Below are 19788 nucleotides of genomic sequence, written 5' to 3' on the forward strand. Positions count from 1 at the left end.
GTCTAAAATGGCTGATTATATCAACCAAGATCGGTATGTCACAAATGTTAGCAAACGACATGCAATTTTGCGAGCATGGACCACGAAGTAACTCGTTATCATTCCATTTGACATCTTATCTCCATGGTTACATGAGATAACAGAACTTGATTTGATTATTTGAATGCACAACATGTCCGCGGCTTCAATTATTAAGTTAAGCTAATCTTATAAAATAGAGATATAGAAAAATAGGTCTGATAATCACTTTAAACCAAACAAATTGCTTCCCCATCAGCTAGTCATTAATGATTAATCAACTCTATAACAATTTAACACAACCGATTATAGAAAACTTAGCAGGAAAAAAATCTTGACTATTGGTGAGGATGTGCTATTAACTCAGAGAAATATAAATGTTAGGAAAGGCCTAACAAGAATTTTGACACCAGAAATGGATCGGCAGTTCTTGCGCATACATTTTTGGAATATATTCTTGTGCACGATATTTGAAAGTGAACTGAGGACTTGAGGAGTGCATACATATGGGTAACTGACGGTAATTCTGAAAGTGGTGTTTGTGTTCAGTGTAAATGCATGGCTTCCAATCTTCATTTTTACAAGTGTATACCGAATTGCATGCAGTTATAGTTAGCTCCTGCCAAGAGAAAAAATAGTCACGATACACGCAAGTACCTGAACAACCAAGAAAATCACATTTCCAGTTCGATATGAAGAAAACCTATGTATGATGTTTAACTCTGACAAACTTGTTGCCCCCCTGTACACTAAATACTCAAGTAGCCCAACGACAAAGAAAATAATGAGAAGAACAAGTTTGGTGGCGACCTTCTGGTACTATGGCGGTCTTTCTCTCGGTGGAGAAGAACCGGAGTCAAGGGGGTGGTGGTGACGTGTTGATGGGGGCAAGCCAAGCGTGGGAGGATCAGGTGTGCCCATCAGAAGCAGCACCACCACCGCCAAGAGCCTTCACCATCAGCAACAACTCCGGGTTGCGCGGAGAGGCTCTGTCCGAGACAACCGCCACCAGTGGTAAGCTCATCATTGACCTGAAAATATGTGCAAAATGATCAAGTAGCTGATGCAAGTCTATTTAGGCACAACTAACTAGCTAGCGAACCACATAACGATCCATGGCAGCGAGTCTGTGCAGACGAAATCAACCCGATAGATGAGAAAAGCAACCTTTTTTCTACTAATATTTAATGTATATAACTGTACACCCGTCGAGTTGCAATTAGTATCCAACATGACAATACTGAACAAATTTGGTAGATGCAAAGGAAAAATATCCCAGCAAGCTAACATGCATTACTTAACAAAACATCCATTATGTATTACCAATTACCAAGTTTACATAACAGTATAAATGCAAAATCAGGTTTATTCCCTCGAATTAACATGAATGCATCCATATTTCCTGAGAAAATCATGAATCCTAGCATCAACTACCAAAACATTTTAGACTCAACGTTTTGATCCTCTGTGACGCAAAAGAGGTTATTAGCATAAGAATATTCTGTTCTTATCATCTTATGCTTAAGCCTAAACCAAGGAAAATAAGCAAGCAGTCCTTAAAAATGTCCCCTACTCCTAATCAAACAATCACGATTAAGCAAGCAGACTAATAAGTAATAACAACTAGACAATGCATCTGGTAGAAATTTAAGCAAAACCAGAAACGAAAATTGAGTTAAGCTAGATAGATAGGAGGTACCCCGCACAAAGGCGGGGCACAGAATATCCATGCCTCCAGGCCATGGTACCACAAAGAAGAGGCGGAAGGAGGTAACCTGAAGAGCTCACCGGAGTGGGGTGTCGCCGAGGCTGAATGTCATCACCACCACCGCGGCCGCACGGCGGCAAGAGGAAAGGAGGTAGTGGAAGCCGGTTGGAAAGCCGAGCATAGCATCCACCCCACTGGAATCTGTAGCCTGCACACCGATATTGCTTTGAACCTGAAAATACATAGGGTTAAGCACTGCCTATGCATAATTAAGCAAGACACAACTGGGAAAAAAAGCTTTCTAAAAGTCCACTTGCATTGACAAATGTAGTTCTGTTTTATTAATTAAGTGAGAAAAGACATACATTTAAAGATAGTTGCATTAACAAGTGCTAACCACACAAAGAATGCAACAAAGCTGAGTATGCAGCCACCAAACAAGCAAGAGGGAAACCGAGCTTACATGAATATACAGATATTTTTTATTCCTGGAACTATATACAGTACATCATTGGATTGGGTCATATATAAAAGAGCTACATGATGTAGCTATCTAACAAGTTCTGGATAGATGAAAAGATGGCAAAGCTGACATGAAAACAAGGTCTGGTGCTACAGAAATTATACTAAACATGGTCAGAAGAGAAACACAAAATAGTTTAAACTACGACCACATCAAATACTTCGAGGTCTTCAGATCCACTGGGGAAGGAGGCAACATCTACATTACAGAAGGGAAAGCTTAAACAAGAACATACATTCATTTCTGCATATCGCCTCAAACCGCACATCATAAACAAAAGATTACACACCAATCAACAAGCACCACACACAGATTCAGAGCTCATCAGCAAGTAATAGGAGAAAGAAGATCTGGGTCAGTGAAGTTACCCAGAAGCGCTTGGGAAACTCGGCAATGAGCTTGTCGTGGTGTTGTTCACCTTCTCCTTTTGCTTCACGTTGCTCCAATTCTGCAACCCCAGCCAATACAAACTCCATGAGAAGACAACACTAAGTCAAATCAAACAAGCAGGGAAAGGGGCCGGGGTGGGATTAAACCTTCCTCTGCTTAGCGATCAATGCTGAGATGGATCCTTGGGTCATTCTGTCTTAGTAAGCAGGTCCTTGACGATGGCAACGACCCTAGCCTTATCGACCGTCCATGCCACATAGGTCGGTCAACACGTTTTCCAAGTTGAAGCTGCAACGCCAGTTTGTTTTATGCAAACAGCAAAGTGGTCAGCACCAATCTCTGAATGATGAAATCCGAGAATTAAGAGGACCAGCAAAAGTGCTGGTCAACATGTGGACTTGTAAATTTTACTCCAGCAATTTAAGAATGGTAAAGAGATTCAGCATAGTTTGAATAGGACCAGGGAATCGAGGATCATCAACTATTAGTCTTTTGCCTTCCAAAGGAAAGACTTGAGGGGTCAGCTACTACTAGTAACCATCCATCTCAGTAAAAAAAAGATTCAGAACGAGAACAGGATCAATAAACTACACGAGAAATAAAAATCTATGTAATTTTTATTACGCCATGGTCACACGTCGCCAAACAGATGATTGCTATAGACGGACAGGAATAGATTCAGTGGAGCAAGAATAATAGCATGCAGCTATCTTCAGAATCAAATCACAGGAAATAAACGTATTATTCCCCCTAAATAAAATTTGATCAAGATTACACAACACCAGTCCAGTAACAACAAGAAGATGACTCCAACAGAAAATTCATGAATTACATAGCCCCTGGACCTCAAGTCACCAGACCTTCTTAGTAGTTAAAACCTAGCAACCACATATCTATATAGTCATTGTATCACCACAAACCCATATGGGGGTCATCGGACAGAACAGATGCTACCACAAACCACTTAGAGGAGAAGGAAGGGAGAAATCGATGCTCACCAGAGGGCAATTGTATACAAGGCCAAGACTTCACCGCCCCAGTGGTTGTGACACGGTGAACTCGTCGCCATCACACCAGAAGTCATGTCCGTCCAGGACTGAGCAGCATGACAGAGCATGGCAGCAAGGCCGGAGGTAAGGAGTCAAAGCCGCGGGTATATTGTGCATATATATCTGGCTGTCACTCACAAGACTATTCACCCTCTTGCTGACAGATATCTACATGCAAAAAAGAAGTGTTAACACGATAATCAAACTCAGAAAGTTCATGCTTAGAAGAATGTAAGTAATCTAGCTACTTGACCATGATTTCAAAATCTGGAACCTAATACAGTAAAGTTCCACCTGTAGCTCTCATTAAACTCCAACAAAAATAACGATGCTTGATGTCACATGCATCTAGTGATCCTAAGATGCCAAGTAACATAACAGTGCATCTAGTGACACAAAGAAAGTAACCCATAACGGAGGGCGTCATGTTGGTGTGCTATATGTTTAAAGTTGAACCCCAATCAGAGTCCATCTTGACCTTTTCATGCCCGGTGCTAAACATGGCAATTGAGCAATAATTAAATGGGGCAGTTTTTTCTTATAACAAGCACGTGTAAGGAAGTAAACTAATGTTACAGAACTGATATGAACCATTTGAAGGAATGAATTACAAAAACATGTTTTCTGCTCTACTTTTGCCACCAACATTTTGCGACACAAGCCATCGATTTTTTTTGACCCAACACAACCACAAATACAAGTTGGCCTTGCATGTTGTTGTCCATTTCAGCAAGTACAAAAACAGGAAGAAATTGGATAGCATGGCAGCAGAAAGAGGGGAAAAGCTCTTGCCCGGGTATCATGAAAAAGATCAATACACTACGCGGCAACAAAAATATGTATTTTTAATACACCAAACAAATGAGTATTATACACGGAAATGAATAGATTCAATGAAGCAAGAATAATAGCATGCAGTTATCATCAGAATCAAACCACAGAAAATAAACGTGATATTGTCCCACAAAATTTGATCAAGATTACACAACACCAGCCAAGTAACAAGAAAATGACTTTAATAGAAAGTTCATGAATTACATATCCCTAGAACTCGTATCACCAAACCTTCTTTGTAGTAAAAACCTAGCAATAAAATAGCCAAATAGTCATCCTATCCTATCAACACAAACCAATATGGGGGGTCATCGGCTAAATGAACAGAGCAAATACTACACCAGAGTGGGTAGAGGAGATGGAATACATCAGAGCTCACCAAAGGGCAATTGGATCCAAGGTCGAGACATCACCACCCCTGGTTGGGGAGACACGGTGAACCACCACCATCACACCAGTAGTCATGTCCGTCCACTGCCGAGCAGCGGGATGGGAGTACAGCAGCAAGGGCGGAGGTAAGCAGTTCAGGCCGAGGTCATAGTGTACATCTATATCTGGCTGTCACTCACAAGACTTTTCACCCTCTTGGTGTCAGATATCAACACGCAAAAAGAAATGTGAACACAGTAATCAAATTCAAAAAGTTCATGCTTGGAAGAATGCAAGTAATCTAGCTACTTGACCAATATGATTTCCAAAACTGGAACCTAATACAAGAAAGTTCCACTTGTAGCTCTCATTAAACTCCCACAGAAATGACAACGCTTGATGGCAAGTGCATCTAGTGATGTAAGATGCCAATGCAACATAACAGTGCATCTAGTGAGACAGAAGAAAGTGACTCATAACAACATAGGCGCTTCATGCTGGCTCGGTCGTATGTTTTAAGTTGAACCCCAATGGATGATATTAGTGGCTTCATTTGAATATAAAGTGGGCTCGGACTTATTTTTTTTCCTAAAATCGAGGACTTGGCATTTGAATGCCTGGTGCTAAACATGGCAATTGAGCGACAAGTAAATGTGGTAGTTTTTATCTTCTAACAATATGGGTAAGGGAAAAAAACTAATGTTACAGAACTGATATGAACAATTTTGCAGTTTTTGAAATACACAAATGTGTTTCTGGCTCTATTTTGCCACCAACATTTTGCAACACAAGCCATCGATCATTTTTCTGACTCAACAGACACAAATACCAGTTGCCCTGTGCCCATTTCAGCAAGTACAAAAATAGGAGGAAATTGAATAACGTGGAAGCCAACGATCCGAGTTCAAGCAAATTAAAAAATTGACCTTCTGGTGCCAATGCCAACGTGTTCTGAATGGGCGAGATAGCCATTGTTGGGCTTTGGGCCAAGCAGCTTGACCTCGTGCAGAACGGCCTCTGCAGCAGGACCGCCAGAGCAGGAATGGGTTGGTCACACCAGACCGAAGGAGCTAGACTGCTAGAGGCAAGCCATGCCACGTGTAACACATTCTGTTGATGGAGAGTTGGTAATGACTATTGATGACCACATCAAATTACATTGTCCCCTGAATTTCTTCCCTCAAAACATATTCAGTCCCTACAAGAAAGGAACCCAGAAGTCAAACACAATGGCAAAGGACATAAGAGGAACACAAAGTGGTCAGCACCAATCTCTGAATGATGAAACACGAGAAATAGAAGGAATAATGATGGTCAATGAATTGCATAATATCACATGTGGACTTGTAAATTTTACTCCAGAAATTTAATAATGGTGAAGAGATTCAGCATAGTGTGAGGAGGACCAAAGAATCAAGGATCAGCAACTATTAGTCTTTTTCCAGCCAAAGACATGAGGGGTCAGCTACTACTAGTAACCATCATCCCAGTAAAAAAAGATTCAGGGCATGAACAAGATCAATAAACTACGCAAAAAAAAAAGATACGTATTTTCATTACACCACAGCCACGCGTCGCAAAATAGATGATTATTACACAGACGGGAATTGATTCAGTGAAGCAAGAACAATATCATGCATCTATCATCAGAATCAAACCACGGGAAATAAACGGGCTATTCTCCCTACACAAAATTTGATCAAGATTACACAACACCAGTCCAGTAACAACAAGAAAATGACTTTAACAGAAAATTCATGAATTACATAGCCCTAGACCTCGAATCACCAAACCGTTTTAGTATTTAAGACCTATCAACTAAATAGCCAGATAAGCATCCTATCACAACATACCAATATGGGGGGAGGGGGGTCATCAGCTCGATGGACAGTGCAGATGCTAGCACAAAGCACTTAGGAGATGGAAGGGATGAATTGGGCTCACCAGAGGGCAATTGTAGCCAAGGACGAGACATCACCACCCTCGTGGTTGTGGCACAGTGAAATCGCTGCCATCACACGAGCAGTCATGTTCCTCCACGACCGAGCAGCATGACACAAGGACGGCGGCGAGGGCAGAGGTAAGCAGTCGTAGCCGCTTGCATATTGTGCACCTACATGTGGCTCACTCACAAGACTCAGCCGAAGCCACGGGCATATTGTGCGTCTATATCTGGCTGCCACTCACAAGACTATTCACCCTCTTGGTCAGATATCTGCCACTCACAAGAATGTAAGTAATCTAGCTACTTGACTAATATGATTTCTAAATCTGGAAACAAATACAGAAAAGGTCCACTTGTAGCTCTCATTGCAAATAATACATATGTGAAAATCCTAGTTATTCTACGCCCTGCCGATCATACCAGAGAAGTAAAAAAGAAGTAAATATAGCAGTTATACAAACATTATTGAGAACATCAGAGCCAGAGGCAAAAGAATCAAATACTGTTGCAAGCCCCTTGGTACCAAAACATCCAGCCCTTCCAACATGTGGAGGTGAATATGTTACCCAGATATAATACCACCAACCACGAATAGTAGGGCAAAGTTATAATTACCCTGTGCAAGTATGTACATCAGCATAATCATGTATGTCATAGTTTATGACAGTATTGACACGCTAAATATCAATTCCCCAGCCAACTAAATATGTAGCCACAAGAGTCCTCTTGTGTCCTTCCTTGAAGTTCTTGTACTGGCACAACCTATACAAGCACCACTATTAGATATGAAAAATGGCTAAAAACTGAGCAATAAAGCAAATTGCAGATGTACATAGTACTACCAATGTTTTACAACTCATAAAGTCAAGTGAGTTGCCAGGGGTACAAACTCAAAGACTAGTATATTTAAGTATGTGTTACTAGTCAGATCCATGTTGCTAGGTAGTAGCTAAAATACGCAGGAAGAGCTTCATTCTATCCAACCGGACATCGCCTAATAACTAGGCATACTAAATCACACAGCATGGTAACAGCTCGCGATAATTGATAACAAAGACTAGATCAAGTAGTTAGTAGTTCATATCAGTAGAACAAGTAAAAGAACAGTTTTCATACAGAAGCTTGGTTCTGGACATGAAAAAAGAACACAAAAATTTATTTTTCCGACTCAACAGCCACAAATAAAAGTTGCCCTGGCATGCTGGTGCCCATTTCAGCAAATACGAAAATGGGAAGAAATTGGATAGCATCGGAGGAATCAATTCAAGCACGGGCGAGGAAAAAATTGACCTTTGGGGGCCGATGTCGACATGTTCTAAACGGAGGCGTCAAGCTCGCCGCAATTGGCCATTGGGGCCAAGCAGCTTGACCTCGTGCAGGACGGCCTCCTTGCGGCGGCAGCAGCAGCAGCACCACCACCACAGCCCGAAAGTATGTGTTACACCAGACAGAAGCATTAGAGGCAAACTGTGTCACGTGGACTATATGTAGGTCATGGAGTATTGGTAGTGATCATCGATGACCACAGAAAACTACATTGTCCCCTCACTTTCTTCCAGCAAAACATATTCAATCCCTACAAAAAAGGAACCGGGAAGTCAAACACAATGGCAAAGGGCATAAGAGGAGCACAAAGTATTAAACCGGGAAAACGCTCTTGCCACATCATCCTCCAAAAAATAGTGTGGCCATCTTCTTCATGGGTATTTTATTTGGTAATAGTAACTAGACATGTTATTTCAACATTATCAGAAGCTATTACAAGTGAAAATCAAAACCAGAACATTCAAGATTTATAGACCTTGGTGTGGCAGGGAAGAACCGTGAGCTCCTCGGAGCCACGGGAGAACACCATCATCATACCGTTGAGGCTTTGGTGGCCTGGTCTCTCCTCCCTGGTGAGAGGCATGGCACAAAAATTTATTACTGGATACAAGGAACAGGGTGTGATACAACTGTGAACAATAGCAAAACAATAAAAGGACCATCTATATATTAACAACCCCATGCCAGAGCTAAATGTACCCCAAAATTGTTTAAGAAGAGTATTTGAAAACTGAGGATCTAAAAGGTTCTCAACTTTTCACATACAAGCATTACTGGCTCATTGCAAGATAATAAATGGCAACATCGACCCAGAGCAAAGAAAGGCCGCTCGACAGCATCCAGCAAGCGCAAGGCCACGGAAGACCCGAGGCGGCCTGGGGTTAGCCTTTCGGCAACGGGAGTCGTTGTTTCAGTTCGGATTGGATCGTGTTTTGGATTACGGCAGTAGCAAGGAATTCAGACGACGCGTAGGAGTAAGAGGAATTCGGACGAAGCAGATGATGTATGTACCATCTGCAGGTGGAGGAAGCTGGTTCTTGTCGGCGGCGGTCTCTTGCTTGGGTGACATGAGCAGGGGGACAGGTCGTGGCCGTGGTCGGCGGAATACGGCCCCATGTCCATCATCTTTCCACAGCTTTGCTGGCCCTGATCTCTCCTTCCTGGTTAAGGACGTGGCACCAAGTTAGTACAGAATTGGGTGGATACAAGGAACAGGGTGTGGATAACTCTGAACAGCAGCAAAACAACAAATAGCACCATGTATATATTAAGCCAGTGCCAGAGAAATGTACACAAAAATAAATAGTTGAAGATTTACGTCAAAGTTCCAGAGTGCAAGCCTGTGATGTTATTTAATTTAGAGCACGGCTGATTGTGGAAATGGGGAGCAGAAGGGTGTGTGTGTGTGTGTAATATAGCAGATTGCAATACATGTGACCTATAGGACGTTAGAACATCTACCATGGAACAATCATTCCACTCCACCGAGACTATTCGTTGTCAACAATTATAATTAGCTCTTGGTCAGAGAGCACAGCCAAGAGCAGAGCCAAACATCGGATATCAAGTGAAGCCATACTTACTAAGAAAAACATTCAAGCCTATACAGATTCTCAACGGAAGCCATCCGAAGGGGTCTACAGGCCGCTCTACAGCATCAAGCAACCTCAACGCCACGGACGGACCCGAGCCTGCCTGGGGTTAGCCTTTCGGCAACGGGAGTCGTTGTTTCAGTTGAGATTGAATAGGATTGTTTTTTGGATTGCGGCAGTAGCAAGGAATTCAGTGGACGCGTAGGAGTACGTAAGAGGAAGTGACGATTCGAAGCCTAGCAATCTTTGTGATGGAACTATATTACTCTTCCCTTGAGCTAATAATCCCTGGCATTTGGGTTATTATAGGTAATAATGCACGAAGCAGCCGATGTATGTACCATCTGCAGGTGGAGGAAGCTGGTTCTTGTCGGCGGCGGCCTCTTGCTTGGGTGACATGAGCAGGGGGACAGGTCGTGGCAAGACGGCTCCAGCAGGTCCACTCGGGAAGCGGTGCTCTGTGAGACCACCATGACCAGTTAGCTGTGAGCTGCAAAAGACAGAGATGCAGATGAGATTGTTGTTGCTGCTCCCCAGACTAGGGAGGGAACCACGCATGGCGTCCATGGCAGTGGGGATTAGCGGAAGGAAAGGCGGGCCCTTGCCAAACCATACTTAATTACCAGGTCGTTGCCGAGTTGGACGGCTGCAGCGGCGTGCCTTGCTCCCCCCTTGGCGCCGCCTCGGTAGACGCAGGTCCGGCTGGAATCAGGACGGCCGGAGAGGGTGCTACCAGCCGCTCCTTGGCGCTGGCTCGGTAGACGGAGGACCGGCGGCCGGCGCCGCCCCGCGGGAGTTGGTTGCCTCCGAACCCTAGCAGGTGAGGCTGGGGAAATGGTTGGGGCGGCGCGGAGGTCCATGGCGGCGTGTACGGGGTGGATTGGAGGGCGGAGGGCGGCGGTGGTGGAGGGTGGAGGTGGTGCGAGAGAAGAGGGGCGGCGTTGGGTAGGCGGCGGCGCTGGTACTGAATGGTTAGAGAAGGAGAAAGGGTGGGTGCGGCGTGGAAGGAAGGGGGAATAGGGCTGGCGTCGACGCCGGCGAGGGGCGCGGTATAGGGTGGCCGGCGAGCGAGGAGCAGCATCAGCGAGCGGCGGCGCGGCGTTGTCTTGTTTTTCTCGACCTCGAGGGGATGAAATGGGGGAAAGTGGAAGGGGCCGGCGTTTGGTTTGGGGGATTTCCTCTGATTTCGATTTCTCGGGAGGATGGATTTTTTTTGGTTCACGCTTTTATGCGCCGCGCCGCCAGCCCGGGGAGTCGGATCGACCCACGCATTTTTATTCGTGCTGTGCTGCCACGCATTGAATTTACTCTCAGAGCACCAATTCAATTCACCGCTGTGCGAGAAGAAGGCCGCCCCGATGGTCGCGCCCCTTGACGAACCGGACCACGATGCTGGTCTTCCCGGCGCACCTGAAAGCACCACACGCACGTTGTGACCGACGATATATTCCTCTCAGAGCAGGAGTCGGACTCGGCAAGCCCTCCCTCCCGAGATCAATATAAGCAGGGCAAGCACCGCGTTCCACGGCGCACAAAGCAAGCGCTCCGTCCGGCCTCGTTCGATCACGAAGAGCACATCACAGGAACGTCTTCGTGCTCGGCGATTTGGACCAGGGCATGGCCATGGACGAGCAGCAGCGAGCAGCCGCGTCCGGGGGCCTGGTGGCCAAGAGCGCGCGGCTGCTGCGGGCACGTGGCGACCCGAGGCCCGATGAGCCGTGCAGGTCGACGAGGTCTCCCTCGTCGGCCAGCCGACGCCGGCGAGGCGCCGTGGACGCCAGCGTCGAGATCGGCACGCGGGACCTTCTACTCGCGACGCTGTTTGAGAAGCCCGAGGTGGTGCTGCATACCGGTGTTGCTCGACGAGGAGTTCTGTTTCTACGTGACGCCGCACGGAGGCTACTCCGACTCCGACTCCGGCGGCGATGATGCGACACCGAGCGACGACACCAACGATGGGGTCGCCGTCTACTTCGGGGGTATTGTGTCTCCTCTGGAGCCTCTGGACACGGAGGAGGACGAAGAGGCCGGGAGTTCGGAGTATAGCGATGATGACGAGGAGGAACACGAGAAGGGGAGCCAGGACACTAACACGGAGGGACGATGGCGATGCGGTGAGTTCGAGCAACAAAGACATCGCTAGCTGCTACGAGGAGGACAAGAGAAGCGACGGCGAGGTGGGCCGGCGCTCGGGAATTTTTGCGTTTCTCTGTCTGCGACGTTCCTCGTATTGGTGATGTCACTCATGTATTGTTAGTTCATGATGATGATGCTCGTCTATGGCTAAAGCGTGTTGTTGATTTTACTTGATTTGGAGATAGTAGTGTAACAGTTGGTTGTGTTCAATAAAAGGGAAATTTGTAAGTTGGGTCATCCATTTGTTCAATAAAAGATTTGATGAATAAAATTAGGTACTAATTGAAGATATTACTTACTACATCTGTTATTCCGAGTTAAGTAGAATTAGGAAACCCTTCGAAATTTTATCTCGAGCATCTAGAGCGCCTAGGTTTTTTCCAAAATATTATGCTTTGTTTTGCTAGTTCGTGAAGCAATATGATAAAAATTTATTGCCATTTTGCCTCACTACCAAGACTCCTAGGTAAGAAAGATTTTTTTCGATAAAGGAAATATATTAATATCAAAAGTTACCAATTACATCCAGTCTACGCAACAACGCACATCCTAATGGCAGTACGGATGCACACAACCAAAAAAAACTAAGAAACAAAAGTCCCGCTATAGCATCCTAGGCTTAGAAACAACAATACAACCACCAGCGAGACAACACCTGAAAATACAACATCTCCAAAAACAACGCCTCCAAGAAGGAAACGGTGCACCGGCGCCGTCGTCGCCCGACCAAAGATCGTAGGTTTTCACCACGAAAATAGTCTCCGCTCTCAAAACAATGCCTCCAACAAGATCATTGTCGAGGCACAACCGATTAAGGCCAGACCTTGGGTTTTCACACGAAAGGTAGGACGCCGAACTTCACATGTCTTTGCCGCCCCACTTCCATATCAACATTGCGAATCCTGGGACACCAAGCAAGTCTCTCAACAACGCGGAGACTTGAACCTCCCTTAGCTAGTCCTCCATTCCGGCATTCATGTTATTCTCTTCATCTGTTGCATCCTGGACCAAAATGTCACTTGATGCTAACACGGACCAGAGCTTGCCGCTCCCTCCAAATCCAATCGGTAGGAATAAAAGCATGGGTGCGCACGACCGAATACCACCGATCCGACAAACTCCGGGCAAAAAAAGCAGCATTATATTTGCCGGCGGCGCCTTCCGAACTCAACACTCCTGCCGAATCGAGAAGAGCAAACCTCGGGACGATCTTCATCTTCGCCCAAGAGAGACCCGAGGACCGCCGCCTTTATTCGAGGTCGGGCCCCCTTGCCGGCGACCATCCCAAGCTGGCCACGGCTGCCACCGGAGACACCAAGCGCAAATTGCTATGTCCGGAGACACCGCACACGCCACAGGCAACGCCGCAACCGAACGCCAGCCCCTCCACCTGCGATATCAGCCATCGCCGGCTTCCATGCCTCTCTACCTCACCGCCGGTTCACGGTGACAGATCAAAAGACCCGGCACCACCATCCGCATGACCGGCCATCTCCGGTGAAAAGAGGGCCGCCTCCACCGTCGAACCCAAGGTTGCTGCCCCGGGCGACCTCGTGCCGCGGTAGAATCCCGAGATCATCACCACACACCGGCGAGAGGTGGAGGGATGGCGCGAACGCCGCCCACCACCAACCACCACCGGTGTGCCGCCGCCGGGAGGCGGGGAGCCGCAGCACAGATCAAGTCTAGCCGTCGTCACCCAGCCATCCGCGTCCGACCGCCGCCGCCCAGCCATCCACACGGGAGTCGGGGAGGCCGCTGCCGCAGTGTCGAGGGAAGATCCCGGCCGCCGTCCGCTGCGCCCCACGAGGTAAGGCCACCGCCACACACCGCGGTCTTTGCCCAGCGGTGCCACCGGCGGCGGCGGGAGGCGGGAGCCGGTTAGGGTTTCGGGAGGGAGGGGGTGCGGCCTAACATACAAGGTTTTTCCGGAAAAGAAAAATTAATAAATGGGGAGAATTTCACTTCCCAGCCTCTGCACCAACCAGGAATGCACATAGCCATTTGGCATGAGTACTAAGATTTTTAGTCTTGGTTAAGATTAAAGCATAATCCTCAAGATAAATTGCATGAGTACCACGACCAGCCTGGGCCTCAAATAAAAATAGGAACCTAAATCGCAATCCAACCCGTGTCCGTGGAGGATTAGAATCCGTGTGGTGGGGCCATGTAAAACATCCATCACCTCTCGGAATCGGCAAGAGTTCCCGGCCGGGCCGGTCAATATAAGCACGCAAGATCTTGTGCAGCTGATGCGCAAAGCAAAGCTAGGTCTCGTTCACGATCGAGAAAAGGGCTACGGACTACGGGAGGCGATCGATCAGCACCCCGCGCGCCTGCCGGTCGATCGAAGATGGCCATGGCCATGGACATGGATGATGAGAAGCTGTTTCGCCAAGAGCACGGCTGGTCCTTGCAGCTCAAATCCGGCAAGGAGATCACGCTAACCCCGGGCGCCAACGAGGCGAACGAGCCCCTCTGCGTCACCGACGTCTTCCTCGTCCACCCGGAGAGCGCCGCCGACCAGGGCGTCGTGGCCGCCTTCGTCGAGATCGGCACGCGGAACATCTTGCTCGCGGCGCTTTCGTCGGAGAGGCCCCGCGTGACGCTGCAGACCCCGGTGGTGCTGGACGAGCAGTTCTGCTTCTACCTGATGCGGCCTGGAACCGACGCAGACGCAGACGCCGACGCCGAAGCCGACGCGGTCGTCGTTCAGTTCCAAGGTTACGCTGTGCCGTCTGCGGACACCAAGGGGGAGATAGAGGAGGACGAAGAAGAGGATGACATGATCGACGATGAGAACCACGAAGAGGAGCAGGAGGAGGAGGAGGGTGACGGCAATGGCACGGAGGACGACGAGGATGCAAGAGATTCCGACTCCCACTACGAATACGACAGCAGGGATGACGGGGAGGTGTGCGGCCTCCCGCTCGGCGTCGAGCTCAACTACGCCTACGCGCCAAGAAGGGACGACAGCGAGGAGGAGTTCGTCGACCGCAAGGTGCGCGCGCAAGCGGTCAGGGAGAGGCGCGCCAGCCACAAGGCGCAGCGGCGACGCAGGAGGTTCGCCACCGAGGCTGAGGGGCGGTCCCTCGGAGGGCCGGCGCCGCCGGGGTTCGCTTTCGGCGCGGAGCGCCGTCGACGGGTTCCACTTGAAGCAGCTCTCCTGGGTATCTTTGTGTTTGTCTATCTGATGGCGATGGTCGCACTGTACATCAGTGGATGAACTGCGTCGTGTTTGTTTTCAAGACGTGATCAACGTATCAAAATCACTGTTTTCAATAGATCGAAGGGGAAAATTTGCATGTAGAAACTAGTCACGTTTGGATATGCAGTTCAGCAGTTGTAGATCATTGTTTCTTGTTATTACTGAAAATATATAGCTCTGCTGTGCATCAACAATTGAAATTTCAGATAAGGTGTAGCACTCACTGGTCAGATCCCTGTGAATCATATCCTATCATCTCGTACGTACACGTGCGCCACCACAAACCAAATGTCATATACAGATTGACACAACACAAGTTCCTTCGTCCGCCAACACCCGACGCATCGGCCATCTGCGCCGATGGATCACCCGGAGCAACAGAACCACCGTCCCCCGCCGCCACCGCCGTGCTGATCGTGCAAGACCATCCCGGCGGGACGGTTCGGCCGCACTTTCACCAGTCTCTCGGCTGCCAATCAACACACACACATCACAGTCGACGTTGTTTACACAGATTATTTCAAGACGTGATCAATTATAACAAAATCATTGTGGTCAATACTTTATCGTAGGGGAATTTGCATGTTGAAACTAGTTACGTGTTTGGATATTCAGTTCAGCAGTTGTATATCATTTGTTTCTTGTTATTAATACTGAAAATATATAGCTTAGCTGTGCATCAACAATTGGAATTTCAGATAAGGTGTAGCACTCACTGGTCAGATCCCTGTGAATCATATCATATCATACGCACACGTACACCACCACAAACCAAACCAAATGTCATATACAGCTTGTGAGCCGCCCCCAACCCAGCGGCCCCCAACCCTAACCCTCCGCCCCCAACCCTCCGCCGCCGCCGCCGCCGGTAGCGCTGCCGGGGCAAAGTCCCTCGGGGCGTGGCGGCGGCGGGGGCCCTTCCTCGTCGCCGCGTGGAGATCGGCGGCCGGATCCCCACCTCCTCGATGCTTGGCGGAGGACGCGCGTGGGATGGGCGACGGCGGTGGCGGCCCTCCTCCCGTCGGCTGTCCCCTGACGGACCGGTCGGCGTGGGCGGGATGGGCGGCGCTGCGGTCTCCCTCTTCTCGTTGGCTTCCCGCAGCACTCCGGCAGGGGTTGGTGGTGGGCGGCGGCCAAACCCTCGGTCCGCGCCATGCCATCCATCCCCGCCTCTCGTTGGTGCGTGGAGGCGATCTCGAGCATCTTCCGCGACACGAGGCGCCCGGGCAGCAGCCTTGGGTTTGACGGAGGAGGTGGCCTCTTCTTTGCCGGAGAGGGTCGGCCTGCGGTTGGTGGTGGTGGATTTTTGATCTATCATCACCATCCGGCGGCGAGATGGAGGTGCATGGAAGCCGGCGATGGTGTCGCCGGTGGAGGGTTGGGTTGGCCAGCCCGGGATGGTCGCCGACGTGGGGGTCCGGCCTGAATAAAGACGGCGGTCCTAGGGCCTCTCTTGCGTGAAGAGGAGGAACTACCGGAGGCCTGGACTCGTGATCTGGCCAGAGGGTTGAGTTCCGGAAGGCTCCGCCGGCGAATGTAACAGTGCTTTGCACGGAGTTTGCTGGATCGGAGGTATTCGGTCGTGCGCACCGATGTCTACGTTCCCCCTCCTTTCCTGTAGACGGTGTTGGGCCTCCAAGAGCGAGAGGTTTGTAGAACAGCGGCAAGTTTCCCTTAAGTAGATACCCAAGGTTCACGATCACGAAAAAGGGCTACAGACTACAGGAGAGGCGATCGATCAATACCCCGCGCGCCTGCCGGTCGATCGAGGATCGATGGCCATGGCCATGGACATGGATGATGAGAAGCTGTTTCGCCAGGAGCACGGCTGGTCCTTGCAGCTCAAGTCCGGGCAGGAGATCACGCTAACCCCGGGCTCCAACGAGGCGAACGAGCCCCTCTGCGTCACCGACGTCTTCCTCGTCGACCCAGAGAGCGCCGCCGGCCAGGGCGTCGTGGCAGCCTTCGTCGAGATCGGCACGCGGAACATCTTGCTCGCGGCGCTGTCGTCGGAGAGGCCCCGCGTGGCGCTGCAGACCCCGGTGGTGCTCGTCCAAGAGGGGGTATTTATGCTCGATAGTGGGTTCATGTCTCCGTGAATGCAGGGAGTGACAGAAACCTCTAAGATTATGGATGTCTTTGTTGCCACTAGGGATAAAACATTGGTGCTATGTTCAAGGATGTAGTTGCCGATTACATTACGCGCAATACTTAATGCAATTGTCTGTTGTTAGCAACTTAATACGGAGGGTTCGGATGATAACTTTGAAGGTGGACTTTTTAGGCATAGATGCATGCTTTGGATAGCGGTCTATGTACTTTGTCGTAATGCCCAATTAAATCTCACTATACTCATCATAATATGTATGTGCATGGTCATGCCCTCTTTATTTGTCAATTGCCCAACCGTAATTTGTTCACCCAACATCTTTGTTTATCTTATGGGAGAGACACCTCTAGTGAGCTGTGGACCCGGTCCAATTCTCTTTCTTGAAATACAATCTCTTGCAATCTTTGTTCTCTTGTTTTACTGCAAACAATCATCATCCACACTATACATCTAATTCTTTGTTACAACAAGCCGGTGAGATTGACAACCTCATTTGTTTCGTTGGGGCAAAGTACTTGGTTTGTGTTGTGCAGGTTCCACGTTGGCGCAGGAATCCCTGGTGTTGCGCCGCACTACATCTCGCCGCCATCAACCTTCAACGTGCTTCTTGGCTCCCTCTTTGGTTCGATAAACCTTGGTTTCATACCGAGGGAAAACTTGCCATTTGTACGCATCACACCTTCCTCTTGGGGTTCCCAACGGACGCGTGCTTTGTACGCGTATCAAGCTCTTTTTCTAGCGCCGTTGCTTGGGAGTGATGACATCTTCCAAAATAAGCGAGCGTTCATCGTGTCTTTGGAAGATTTCAGTTGTCTAGGTATACACCGTGAAGGAAGATGGCACGGTCTCCTACGGTAGGCAGCGGACATGCACGACATCATCGGGTTTGGTTGGCGGCATCGACTCTCCGGCGAGGTGACACTTGCATGGATGACGGTGTCGCCCTTGACTTCTAAGGTAGCATCATGGCAGCGGTTGATGGTCTATCAAGGCGAGAACACGCTCATGAGTCGAACTGGATTTTACAAACACCTAATTGTCGGTTTATCCAAACTTGCAAAGCATATACAAATCTCAAATAATGTGTGGCTAAAATACACAGATATCTCCAATCGGCAAACATTCATTCAAAATTTAATTAACATTGGTATTATTTATCTAGAATAATCAAGCAACCGAAAAGGCTCCATTCCAACTAAGGATTTGTAAAACAAGATAGGAGAAGAGAAGTTCCCGTGTGTTGCATAGCCGATCTGATCTTGAAGCTTTAGAACTTCTAAGAAAATCCCAATACTAGATGTGCGGAAGCCATTTGAGTTGGCTTGAACCGGTGAGTGAAGGGGAATGAGAAATATAAGGCTAGGAATGGGGATTTTGGGGAAGAAAGAGAACCTAAGCTATCAGCTATGGGGAAATTTAGAAACGAATCGTGTTTTAGGCCATGACAAGAACAAGGGGATCAAGAGTATAAGAACTACGAAGGCATCGCCTGCTTGCTGCTGCCCGGCTCATGATTTGGGTAATTTGTCCATTACAAGAACAAGGGAATCAAGAGTACACATTGCTGCCCGGCTCGCACGACTAGCGCTCCTTCCCTCCTAGCGTCGAGCGAGCAACATCTTCCTCTCCATCTCCTTCTCCGTTTCCTTGCACTTGGACGGCCGTGAGGGCGGAGCTCATTGGCGTTCAACACAGCCACACGGTCGCCTAAAGTCCTTGCCAACCCTCGCCTAGCTCGTTCTCCTTGACAAGCGTGGCTGGCCTCTCCTCTCCTCTCCTCTCCTCGACAAAGATCAAAGTCTAAGTCGGTCGGTCGCGGCTAGCCGCACGCGGCGAGCTCTCCCCTCCTCGTATTTATAGAAGGAAGGTTATGGTTTGAGGCTTGAATTTTGATGGAATGGAGGGAGTGGTATGGCGGGAAGAGGATAAATCAATTTTGGTTCTACTAGTCGCTTCTGTTGTTAACGATGGGCATAGGCGAATGGCTAAGACGCAAGCTACAGTACCATGGATTCATGACAGTGGATGGTGGGGCTCATCTCGTGATACTAAACGCTCATATAAATTGATGCAAGGAGATCAATGCATTTTAATTAGGTGGTGGTATGGCAGCCAGGGAGCTGTGCATGCGTCAGAGGGCTCTTCTTATTCTGCATGGTAATCAATCATCACTAGTCCGGTGGACTCTCCTTATATATTCTGCATGGTTAGCATCACTGGTGCCCTCCGTATAAGATGGAGTGCCCATCCAGCTACACAATCGAGGAGGCACGGCCATGGCCTAATTTCTTTGGCTATTAATAAATGCATGGCACGGAATCTGAGGAGTACTACTGCTTTTGCTCCCTCTCATGACCGCTTCAAAAACTCTCCATATCTCAAGGAAACTAGTAGCACCAAAATGATCCAGAAATATCTTCCATGTTTGTTTCAAATGCTAACAACTTCCAACGATGAGTGGATCGCTCAAGTATAAGCGAGATAATTGTGTAGTGGATCGCTCAAGTATAAACAACACAACTTTTATTTCATTGCCACATCTGAGTACTACGAGAAAGCAATATTTACGTCGACTCTCAC

At 48.2% G+C, this 19788-nt stretch overlaps 1 protein-coding gene and 1 long non-coding RNA gene across 6 annotated transcripts in view; both read right to left on the reverse strand.

Annotated features, from left to right (window-relative positions):
* LOC139832996 (uncharacterized) overlaps window positions 1-19788 on the reverse strand; it is a 45465-nt gene that overhangs the window by 2363 nt on the left and 23314 nt on the right. The gene's annotated exons all lie outside the window — the stretch shown is intronic.
* Window positions 7206-8698, reverse strand: LOC139833288 (uncharacterized). The gene is made up of 3 exons (XR_011748722.1): window positions 8638-8698; window positions 8127-8412; window positions 7206-7598 (listed from the first exon to the last, which is right to left on the reverse strand). It is a non-coding gene; the product is annotated as an uncharacterized lncRNA (long non-coding RNA).

The sequence above is a fragment of the Lolium perenne genome, chromosome 7 (genome assembly GCF_019359855.2).
Source record: "Lolium perenne isolate Kyuss_39 chromosome 7, Kyuss_2.0, whole genome shotgun sequence".
Classification (NCBI taxonomy): domain Eukaryota; kingdom Viridiplantae; phylum Streptophyta; class Magnoliopsida; order Poales; family Poaceae; genus Lolium; species Lolium perenne.